The sequence below is a fragment of the Saccostrea cucullata genome, unplaced genomic scaffold, assembly GCF_032062105.1.
Source record: "Saccostrea cucullata isolate Sc308-1 unplaced genomic scaffold, CSIRO_AGI_Scuc_v1 ctg5061, whole genome shotgun sequence".
NCBI classification, from domain to species: Eukaryota; Metazoa; Mollusca; class Bivalvia; order Ostreida; family Ostreidae; genus Saccostrea; species Saccostrea cuccullata.
The window spans coordinates 44141-56927 of record NW_026934220.1 but is presented as its reverse complement, the minus strand read 5'-3'; the positions used below and the strand labels follow the sequence as shown (position 1 = coordinate 56927).

General features: G+C 32.3%; 1 pseudogene; it reads right to left on the bottom strand.

Annotated features, from left to right (window-relative positions):
- Positions 1-10643, bottom strand: part of LOC134240214 (uncharacterized) — a 40637-nt pseudogene extending 29994 nt beyond the window's left edge.
- Between the last annotated feature and the right edge of the window lie 2144 nt (positions 10644-12787).

Genomic DNA, 12787 nt, shown 5'->3' with positions numbered 1-12787 from the left:
TCATTATACCTATGCACTTAGTTGGTTTATTTAATAACCAGGAGCAGAGAAGTAGATTTTTTAAAGAAAAAATGCATTTTCCCTATATACTTATTTAGCCCCGCCCTAGCACTAGAACCCCTGACCCCAGGGCCATGAATTTCATAATTTTGGTAGAGGACTCAATGCTAATTACAATCATGCCAACAGTTTGACTGCTTGATGTCTAGGAGTAAAGAAGAAGATTTTCAAAGATTGCACTAATTTTGGTGGTTTTGGCCCCACCCCTCAGGCCCCAGGGGGGCAGGGATCATGAAATTCACAATTTTTGTTCCCCTTCACCCATAGATGCTTTGTGCCAAATTTGGTTGAAATTGGTTCAGTGGTTGCAGAGAAGAAGATGAAAATGTTCAAATGTTAACACACAATGCACGACGACGGACGAAAACAGATGGCAATAGGTCACCTGAGTTTACTCAGGTGACCTAAAAAATTAAACAGAAGTAAAATTTCCCTGCTTAGGCCAAAGTTATTTTATCTTTAGGTTTACGGATTTTTTCAACCAAAATGTCCATTGGGTGGCGACAAAATAAAAATAAAAATAATTTGAAACTTCTTTCAAATGGAACATCGCTGATTTCAAAAAACACCACCACCCTTGTTTTGAATTGGTACAGAAAACATTTCCTGAAATTGGAAAAATATTTGTGGTAAAATGAGAATCAAATAAAAGGAACTACAAATGATTTTACTGAAGGTTTACTTCAGATCTTATATGAAATTATTTAAAAAATATATTTTTTTAAATATTAAAGATGTTGATCATAGAATATTGGGAACATATGACACATTTATTTTTTTTAAACAAAAAACCAACTAATTTATTTTGATTTAGATTCATAATCTTGTAAACTATATTATATTAATTATATATTAATTATCAAATCACATATTATCTTTCCTTCTTTTAGTGAACCCTAAACTGTTGTCTATTTCCTTTTATTAGCATGACCTTATATCTACCAATGGCGGTCAAAGTAAAATGTCAACAACAACTTGAACAAGGCATGTACCTGGGACCTATAACCATGAAAACGATCTATTTTATCTGGTTATATATTTTTTTTCAATGTTTCATACACTTATCACACAAAATTTAGAATGTGTCTGGGTTTGGTAAATAAAATTCAAGTTAAAAAAAACGTACATAATTTTTGTCCATGCAGTTTCAACCTATCAATTTTTTACTTTTGAATTGGAAGAAAAATATTACATAACTGTTTTCCTTTTTTAGATATCTGTAATACTTTTTCAAGAAGAGAATTGACAGTATGGCATTGTTTTGAATGAAATTTACATGAGGGACGTCATTTTTAACGTAACGTCATAACATCGTAAAAAGTCCTTTGCTATGGAACTTTCTACAGTACTGCTTACTTTTGTACACCCGAGCGTTACAATAGTTCTTTTGCTATACATGTAATTTAGAAGTATTCAATACTCTAGACATAATATGACACAATTATTATCTGATATACATGTAATAAATTCTGAAAAGTTTTCAAATTTTGTGACTGGATAAATATAAACTGAAGCCCGGCGCATTAATAGTTTAAAAATCTTTTTTCTACACAATAATCTGGGTCTATTATAAAGAAATAGAATTATCAAAGTGAGTACATGTAAGTATGTTTTTGTGTAGTGACGAACCACGATTAATTCGTGCATTTTGACAATGAAATATATGTCTTGCAGAATTCGTGAAGTTTTAAAGAAAAAAAGGGGCGGGTGGGGGGGGTAGCTAACATGAATTTGATTTCAAAGATAAGTATATATAGATTGTAGCCCTAAATTCGAGTTTTTCTAGTTATATTACCTGCTATATCATAGTCCGCTAGATAATTTTGATATCACACGAATTTGGATTTAGATTTTTTTTTCTTTCAGGTATGTATCTTGTCATTTAAGCAAAGTTATACAGTGTATTTATGTAATTATCTATTTTTAATTCTCATATTCTATATCGCTATCACTTCTATTTTGTCTTGGGGGGGGGGGGGGGGGTGGTAAGACATGCGTTTTAATCCTTTAATCTTAAATTATATCATTGTGTACTGCATTAAAAAAATCTGCGCCTATGTTTATTGTTGAAAAAATCAAGCATTTTAATCAGCAAAGGATTGTTGCTTGTCTCCAATATTACACTCGTGTGTATATAAAAATATTTAAAATCGCCATGCACACTCAGCATGGTTAGTACTATGTACCCGGGAATGGGACGAATTATAATATATTTCGACCACTTCCTCTACTTTTTCAGAAGATATTTTATCGCCGTTTTTTTCCCTTCCTGCACCTTTATCCGTGAAAATCACTACACTGCCACAGTTCTTTTTTTATATTTGAAGCGAAACCAACCTAACTACCAGTCATAGTGGAGGGGCATCCTAAGAAACAAAGTTACATGTCCCAATTTGCGTTCACTGTACTGAGATATGTAGGTGCTTTGTATATAAAATAGAGTGAAAATGAAAGCTTAATTTTTTATCACTCATTTTTAATAATTGCCATCCCCAAGTAACACTTTCACATCACTTCTGCAGATTTTTCTTTTATCTGTAGATAATTCAGTGATATGTCCGATCCATGTTATGTCTGATCACTAGATGTGATTGAGAAAGCCGCAAGGCAAACCAATTACTACTAAAAGTGAATTAGGGTTCAAAATCCATGTTTATTTTTATTCATTAAATGTGTGCAAATCGTGAGTCTGACACCTTTTTATTTTAATCGTATAACCTCGGTATTTCCCTGAAAATGTATTCAGATGTTACATAATTTAGGACGCATTTGACACCTTTTTATTTTAATCGGGTAACCTCGGTATTTACCTCAAAATGCATTCAGATGTTACAGAATTTCGGACACATTTGACCAGTTTCTATAGTAGTTACGAGACGTACTTCTTCTATAATGTTTACGTGTATGGATAGATCATCTCGAGTTATTCAATTTCAGAGTTATTAGATTACCAATAGATTTTTCTATTTTTTTTTCGTTCCGGAAAAAAATCTGCGTCTTATTATTTTTTAGAGGTACATGTATGCCCTCCCACTCCCCCTTCTGCACAAACTTAAAATAACGTAAAAACTGCCTCTATAAATAAGCTCATTTCAAAATTGTATAATACTTTTAATTCATGAAATGGTTCTAATACTTCATAAAGGACATCGTCAAATATGTAAGTTGATCCTGTAAATTAGGAAGTCCAAAGAAAAAAGTTCTAAGACATCGTAAAAGGTTAATAAAGAAGGGAAAAGCTACGGAGAGAGAGATGGCGAGAGAGAGAGAGAGGAAGAGAGCGCAAGCGTTTTAGAGCTTAGAGTTTTAAAATGGAAATGGAATCAGCCGAGGTTTGCCGAAAGCTCTCGGTCAGTCAAAGTTAACGGAGATGACCGAGCGACAACCGTGGTAGGGCTAATGCCAGTAAAAAGCTAATGTAGAAATACAAAATTGAAAAGAATTATACGGCCTGATAGGTGTAGATCAGTTAACTGTTTAAGATTGTTGCTAAAGACGATGAGCTTTTTAGAAAAGCTCTACTTGTGTACTTTGTGAATAAATAAAGGTTTTTGACAGGAACTATTTTTTTCATGGCATAAGAGGCTACTTCCTGTAGTGCACTCGAGGTGTTTATAAACACAGTGAAAACACGTGGATTTGAGGGTAGCCGTGTTTGCAGATGGAAAAAGTCCCAAAATGCCGTGTGGGTACCCTGTTTTTTGGTGTCAGCTAATGTGACAGGTAATGTTTAACACCTCCTGCTAAATATTTTTTCATGTAAACAAATACCCGATTTATAACGATTTTTTATTCTATATAGAATTATATAGTGAAAACAATTACCGGTGTGATACCTTTAAAATAAAGACATTTGCCGCCATGTTTACACGTTTCTGTTTATAGTCACTGAAACGTTTGAAAGAATGGGGAGTTTTATTACATGTTTGGGAATCAGACGCATTATAAATACTAAAACCCTGATGATCAGTCTTTAATTTTCCAGAAAATTATCGAAAGTGGTGATGAAATCCATTATTTTTATTTTCTAGACCCTGAAAAAATCGGGTCGGCGGATCCGTAAACCGAAAGATATAACAAGAGGCCCACGGGACTTATAGGTCACCTGAGTATTGTGTAACAACTTTCAAACAATTAAATTTGGTTCGTGTTTTAAACCAGAGGCCATGAAATTCACAATTTTGAAAGAGACACCATTGCTAATCATAATTAAAAATACTCTACTTACTCAATACCCAGAGGTAGATCAGAGTTACAAAGAGAAAATGTTCTTCCACTTTATAACCAGTTGTGCACCTCACCCAAAAAGAACCACTGACCTTGGGGCCACATATTTCAAAATTTTGCAAATTTTATCATAAAATGGTTGATTAATACCAAAGAGCAGGTTTCAAAGCATTATTTTTTTTTCAGATTATGTACCCCCTCCCACCCACCCCCCCTCGGGGCATAAAAAAAACCATTTTGCTAGATGCACCTTTCTTCATCATAAATATATATACTTGGATCATTGGCATAAAATTCACAATTATGGAAAAGGCACTCTTGCTTTTCATAACTATATGCTTAGTTAGTTTATTTAATACTCAGAAGCAGAGAAGAAGATTTTCAAAGAATAAATGCATTTTCACTATATAATCTATAGAGCCCCGCCCTAACACCAGAACCCCTGACCCTGGGGCCATAAAATTCACAAATCTGGAAGAGACACTCTTGCTCATCATAACTATGTACTTAGTTTATTTAATACCCAGGAGCAGAGAAGAAGATTTTCAAAGAAATAATGCATTTTCACTATATAATCTATATAGCCCCGCCCTAGCACTAGAACCCCTGACCCTGGGGCCATGAATTTCACAATTTTGGTAGAGGACTCAATGCTTATTACATTCATGCTAACAGTTTGCCTGCTTGATGTCCAGGAGTAAAGAAGAAGATTTTTAAAGATTGCAATAATTTTAGTGGTTTTGGCCCCACCCCTCAGGCCCCAGGGGGGCGGGGACCATGAAATTCACAATTTTTGTTCCCCTTCACCCATAGATGCTGTATACCAAATTTGGTTGAAATTGGTTCAGTGGATTCAGAGAAGAAGCTGAAAATGTTCAAATGTTAACACACGACACACGACGCACGACGACGGACGAAAACAGATAGCAATAGGTCACCTGAGTTACTCAGGTGACCTAAAAACTGTGGCCTTACTTACAGCAGATAATTATATCTCTGGCTGAAACTATTGTACTTTGATGTTTGGATACACGTTTGATATACTCAGTGTATAGTGAATTAAGACAAACAGTGAGACATTGACTTACATTCTTTCAATTCCTTCAAAAATTTGGACTTGGATAAATTTCTCGTCAACTTTACATTTTTTGTTCATAAATTTCAAAATTTAAATCTTCCAACATTGTAATAAAACTTTGCCTCTCCGGTATAATTGCGATTCCTCTTCTGAGTCCATTATCACCGACTGAAAAATCCCAATCAAAGTTAATAGCTTTCCATTCTTTTCCCTTCATCACTTCATAAGCACCAGAATTCATCCTGAACTGAACCTAAAATTTAAAAATATGTAACATACATGATTGCGCCCATGACAAAAGGATCCTTATGGCATTTATGCTAAAACAGAGAAATAACGTCATAAAGATGTGACGTTGCAGACTGACGGTGAACTTGTACGCAGATTTTTTTAACTACGTGTTTTGACGTTTGACGCATCCAGAGTTTATATCGCTGTTTCCAACATGTGGAATTTATTTTCATGTATAAATTAATTTAATCAATATCTGAATCTCCTAATCCACTGATTTTAATAGATATAAATTAAAACATTTAGAACTGGTTTCTTAACAAACATTATTAATTAAATACGTCTCTATAATACCATTAGTTTTCCTAAATGCGTAATTAAATGTATAGAAGCTGTAGACAAGGTGTTTTCTGATAGCATATTAAACCTTTATACTCTAGATAGATTTTATTTACATATTTATACCATTTTTAGAATACATCTTAGACAGGATATATCGTAAAAAATATTGCAAAGGAAAATTATCTTCCTACTTCTTTGAGATCCGCTCCACCACTCTCAAATACAAATCGCTTCGATCACATGTAAACATTGATTCATCGGTGCATACTGCTTAAACTGTTGTTAAATTGTTTGTTCAAATGTTGAAACTAAACATACATCTTCCACGTTTTTTTTACAAATCTATCAAGAATGTGTAAGGACGATAGTTAAGATTATTTGTATTTTCTATAAATAAAAATAGGAGAGATAACTCTGATGTCAACAATCGATGTAACAGGGGTACCAGACAGGGACATTCATTATTTTAACTGCGTACTTTTTCACATTTCAGCTGCATGTTCGCATGAATTTTCTCCCGGATTATAAAAGAGATATTATATGACCAAATAAAAAAAAACTTTTAATCGTCATCATAATTATGAATTTTTAAATAAAAAAATATTGTTGTACTTTGGGAATAAGGTTATTGTAGAAAAAGGAAAAACAAAGAAGAAAAGAAAAAGAAAACTCCAAAATTGAACAGACTTTATTTTTTATTTTCAAATCTCTTATATATAGCTTTTTTCATGAAATAATTTCATGACGAATTTCATTTTTTAAAAAATAATAAACATGTAAAGCGTCTACCTTATAATCATGATTAAATTAATTAAAATTTAAAAATGTTGTTTTGTCTTATATTCTTGTTGCACAAAGACACTTCAATTTACAAAAATTAAAACAAGCAAAAACAACCGAATGAAAAAAAAATCTTAATGTTCTAACTTTAATAGAGCTGGTCAAGTAAATCTGATGAGAGAGAGAGAGAGAGAGAGAGAGAGAGAGAGAGAGAGAGAGAGAGAGAGGATGTAGGGTAGATAAAAATATTTATATTGAATCTATTTATCTAATATTGAGAAATGTGAAACTCTATTGAAAAAGATGAGTATTCAAAACAAATGAAATAATAAATGAAAGAAAAAATCATTTTTGTTCTCTAAAATATATATACATGTATAGCTATTTATTTTCAAGATCTCTAAGTTTAATATATATGTAACTCTTTTACACGTAAGTGTTGTTGTTGTTTTTTTCATACGGAGTTCAAATGTTTTAAGCATTATCTGCAAATTAATTCTTTAAGCCATGCCGAACTTTGTTTTTCATAAAAGCTCGATCACCATTGAATGTCTCTTAACAGATCAATTATCATGCTAAAAACTCAATCATCACTGAACTTATAATCTTATTGCAGTTATCAGTGTGGAATAATATATTGTTTAACCTGCCATCAAATTATGGATAAATATTATTTAATATGCTCAAAAATTATTTATTTGTTTTGGTTGATAAAAAAATCTATATAAGTTCAGGGTCTGATTTTATTTCTACATGTAAATGCTAACAGAAAATAAAATTCAATGCTGAAAATACATGACATAAAACAGCAAATATGCTTGCATTTTGTTTTATTTTGGCTGCAGTGCAGGGGATGGGTGTGGGGGTGTCCTTATATATTTCCGTAACATGTAGGCTTTACAAGGCTTAGCATATCCAAGCTTCTGGCACCAGGCACGTAGCATCGTTTTTGAAAGTGGGGGGGGGGGGGGGGGCAGAGATTTTTTTTTTACTTCTCTGAAAAAGTTGACAAGCAAAAAAAAAAAGGGTTAATGTTGCACAAGGTCGAAAATCCTAGTTAGAGGCCAACTTTTTTTTCAGTACCAATTTTTATACTACGTTTTCCGTACATAACTAATAGTGTGTGTGTGTGTGTGTGTGTGGAGGGGGGGGCAGACTTTCAATTATCAATTCCTATAGTATAAGTGAGGTTGGGGAAAAAAGTGAAGGGCCAGGCCCCCTGTCCCCCCCCCCTTGTTGCTACGTCCCTGGGCACGGGACCAGAATAGAATTCATACTCTTTTAAACTCACTTTATAGAATAAAAATTAGAAAACATTGGAATGAAGGGGATTTTTTATTAATTAAGTCATAAATAATATGATGATTTTCTAAGATGTTTACATCCCTACAAAAATCTGACATTTCAAAGCTCAGCCAGTTCACAGACAATTGTCAGGAAATATATTAAACAAAACAGTCATATTCGACTGACTGTATATTTAGGCATAAACAATTACATTTATTAATCTTTTACCCACCCGTACCCCCCAAAAAATTATATATATAAACCGTAAATGGCATCTTTAATTTAATTCTATGGGTGTGCTTCTAAAACCATCCAATTCATGAAATAAAACCAGATTTTTTTTTATTTTAGGGTATCATTATATACATGATTAACAATACTGAATTCATAGCAATTCAGTTCCAGGTGCATAGTGTTTATAATCGCTGTGCGATTTTGAAAATGGCAATGCTCAGAATTAAAGGTACAAATATAAGTAATGAAAAATAATAGGCAGCATTATTTCAAACCTAAATAAAAAAAGTGAATCTGCAAGTTGTAGGGTTAATGGTACTGGGTGCACCTAAAACTTTTGAAGTAAAAAAAAATATTTTTTTTTATTTATTTTAACTCGTGTTCACAAGAATTGTAAGTTTCTGCCATTTAGATTCCCCCCCCCACATAATTCTACAAATGTTAATCCTGGGTTTATCTATTGTGTAAATGATTGCGGATTATAACTGATTCATTTGTTTGTAAAATTTCCACCTTTTGATTGCTTAATATTAAAATATTTTTACTGCTAGACCGAAAAATATTTCGTGTATCATTTATATTTTCAAAAAAGCAGTGTCATTATTGACCCAATGCAGACAGAACCTTATAGATGCAGTGAAGTAACCGAATTTCCTTTTTATTTACTGTCTATTGTGTATCGTAATTACATGTTACATGTACCACACTTCACAATTTTCCTGTCTTTATATAAAATTTAGAAAGAAAGAACAATCAAATAAATTTTCACTTCGCAGTAGCATTTAGGTAGCGTAATGTTGTAATTAAAAAAAAATAATTTTCACATATATGGTAACCAAAGATATCTCGTTTATGCTGAAATCTTGACCTATCGAGAGCAATGTTTAAATTAAAATAATTTTCAAATGAATTCTACAGGCTTATCAAATGACTCTTGCATGGATTACCAGTAAATATTTTGTTTGAGAAAATAATTGTTTCAAAACAAAAATGAATGGATGTTGCCCGCTGTTCAGGTTTCCCCCTGGTGTCATAGAAAAGTGAAATCTAAAACAAACACTCACTCATAATACATGTATTATACACCACTGATGAATCCATAATATATATAACTATTAAATAATTATTAATAATTAAAAGAGACAATGAGATAAACATAATGTGCATGGAAAAATATTAAATGTTATACAACTATTAATCACTGTAGTAAAATTACAGAAGACAATCATTTAACGTTCACTCTGAAAACGTTTGACGTTGTTGAAAAACACGACGTCATTATTAACCTGTTAAAATATATTTGATAAAAATGAAGAAAAAAACCCACTTAGAGTATACGTAGGACTATAGAAATTCATATTTGACAACTTCTAACTTTACTCTATCAGAACCCGTGAAAAACTCAAAATGCATGAACATTGCCATAAGGATCCTTTTCACATGGGCGCAATCACATTATATCATTGTACAGTGCTGATAAAAGCAATGAATCATTATTTTTTGAAAGATATAGTCTCATAACTGAAACGGTGTGTGCAAACAAATTGTCACGAGTTATGAAAATTTGTTTACACACACTGTTGCAGTTATGAGACTAAATCTTTCAAAAATAATGATTCATTTCTTAAATTTACATTTTTTGGCTCTCTACCTGTCTACCTTGATTGCAAATTTGATTTTTATTTAAAAACCTAAATAATTATGTATTATCATTCATGTAAGCTACAGTTAATGGAAGAGCCAAAGTAACAGCTTCTGGTCAATGTAAGCTTTTCGCTTATGACTTTGCACTTCATACAATAGGTTCAACGATTGTGAAGTCAAACTAAAACATATACTTGAAACTTTTGGCACCCTGTCCATGTAATATGGTGTTCTGAATGCAATAGACTACATTTCACTTTATATGCAGAAAACGTGTAATGTAAATATACTGGTTATGACACGGATATTTAAAATTGATGCCCTGATAAGTGACACAAGTCCGTACATGAACAGGCCCCTATTTTGAGATTCATTATTATCATCATGATCATTATCTTGTCATGATTTAAATATAATTTTATTCTGATAGTGTAATATATATTTCTGTATTCAAATAATCCTTCTTACGATAAACATAACCATAAAGATTAAATCAATAATTTTAAAAAAGTAAAACTATTTTTTAAATTAACAAAGCTAAACATTCTACTTTCGGTTTAACGTTACATGAAAACTTTTCGAAAAATACGCGTAGACTCTATAAACATGATAAATAAAAGCCAGTATCTATTATTTTTCACAAATTCACATTGAACATGTTGAGATAAAAAAAAATCTACCGCATAAATGCTCAGTTTCATGAATGTTTACTTACTGATGATATTGCTACTGAGTGGACTTACAAGTTACCGCTTTTAGCACTAACGGTGTAATAATATTTCGCACCCTGTCCCTTCGAGATCGTATACCACCACACACTAAAAAAAGAAGACATGAATACCACAAAAAAGGATAACAAAGGGATAAGCTACAGTAGTTCTATATTTTACAATGAAGTCCATTTTCAGACTCCATACATCACAGCCCGTTTGATTCTCCTTTAATTTTTGTTTAAACACGAAGTAAAAGTGACCATACGTATAGGGAAACTTCCCCTTTGAAAACACAGACCCCTCCTGAAATCTTTGTTATGTTGGTATGAACAGTCCTAGGTATATATGCTTTGAAAGTATTTAAACGAACCCCAAGTTTTCCAATGGGAAAGAAGTCTTTTTATTTATTTTTTTTTTTTTTGAAATTCTGTTACACCCCCCTTTCCACACACACTCGAGGATAAAAAATCTAGATTCACGCCTCTTATTATAAGGTCTCATCCGAAGGACTAGTATTTTTTTTAGGTATAGAAATAAGAAAATTATAAAATAAAATCATTGAATACTGTAATATTAAGTGCTCTAATTTCAATGATATTTTCTTTCTGCCTTCTTTATTCTACTGATTTCTTTTATTTTGCGCTTGACGTAACAGTATAAAGGACGTAACAATAAAGATGACGTCATAGTAACTTAGCGTGATATAGCAACAAAGTCAGAATAAACACAATGGGTTGCTTCCATAGTAAAGTTGCGCCTTTTCCAACTCCTTTTCGCACTAAAAAAACAGCAAAAGAGGTTGCGAAAGATACTGAAGAAGAACGGAATCAAAGCCAAAGTGAGCGGGGGAGGCGTTGCCTTTGATATTCCTGTAACTGTTGGAGGAGAGAAAATGTGGCCTAACGTATCATTTCTGAAAACAAGACTCCAAAGAAAAGAGAATGAGGATGAAGTTGCATTAAAACGTAAGAACAACGTAGAAGTTTATGTAATTTACCACCATAACAAGGGTCTAACAATGAAGGAATTAAAGTATGTACGATAAAGAATAAATACTTAGTTTGTGTTTAATATATGAATTCTTTTTTTACAGGTAAAAGGGAGCTTGCAATGATAGAGAAGCAAGAGAGAGCCAGAGAACGAAGGGAGGAAATAGAAAGGAGGAGGAAGGAAAAGTTGAGGAGACAATCACTACATCGCCAGACCAATTATAAACTCAGTGTTATGCTTCAGCTGCTGGAGATTTTACGGTGATTCAGTTTTAAATGTCGTTCTTTCAATGTTTCAATAAAAGGATTTTTCTTCATTCTTTAAAAATGTGTTCCTTTTCATTTGAAGAAATTTATTTATAGCAAAGAAAGATGAGCAGCAACCACACTATATTGATCCATTTTTAAATGAAAGATTACTGTCATGGGTAGTAACTAGTATACCAATTACAGTCTCCGTAGTAGTAAAAAAAAATACGTTCTCATTGTTTAAAAATATTATTAATCTCATAAGGCTACTTTCTATACTTTATTTTTTGCGCAATTTACCGGGGGCCACGTTTTATACACTAAGTGCAATCATTCTTTAGAATCAAGTTGCACCTCTACAGGACATGCTCAGAATCACTCCAAAATATGAGTGTGTTACTATGAAGAATGTAAGATGAGTTCAGAAATCAGGTTTTGTATTAAACGAATCATTTTGACTCTGACATGGCCGCGCAAGAATGACATTATTCAAAATTCTGAAATCTTATTGCACAGATTGAGAACATAAAAAAGTAAGAGTCTAAACAGATTTTTGAAGACAAATGTCTTTTATTGAGTACACACCTCATCGCCCCAAAAGGTGAAATGAAATAATATTGAGATATGAGGAAAAACAAAATGATAAAAAAATCTGAAACATTACAATGGCTGTTTTTTATCATTTTGAATTTTTTCCCGATAAAATTCACATGGCTAGGTACAATTTTCTAAAGTGTATATTATACTTTTAGCACCAAGATAACATGAATATTCTGTAGCATTTGTTATTTTATTAAAGTATTACTAATATTTGCCAAGTCTATATTTCATATTCCAAGTCTTAGGAGAAAAAAGTCTAAGAATTATCAACTTTTCTAAACCTGTTACATCATATTTAGTCATCTCCATAAAAAAAAATGTTTGTATCATCTGCCATTAAACAATGCGAGTCA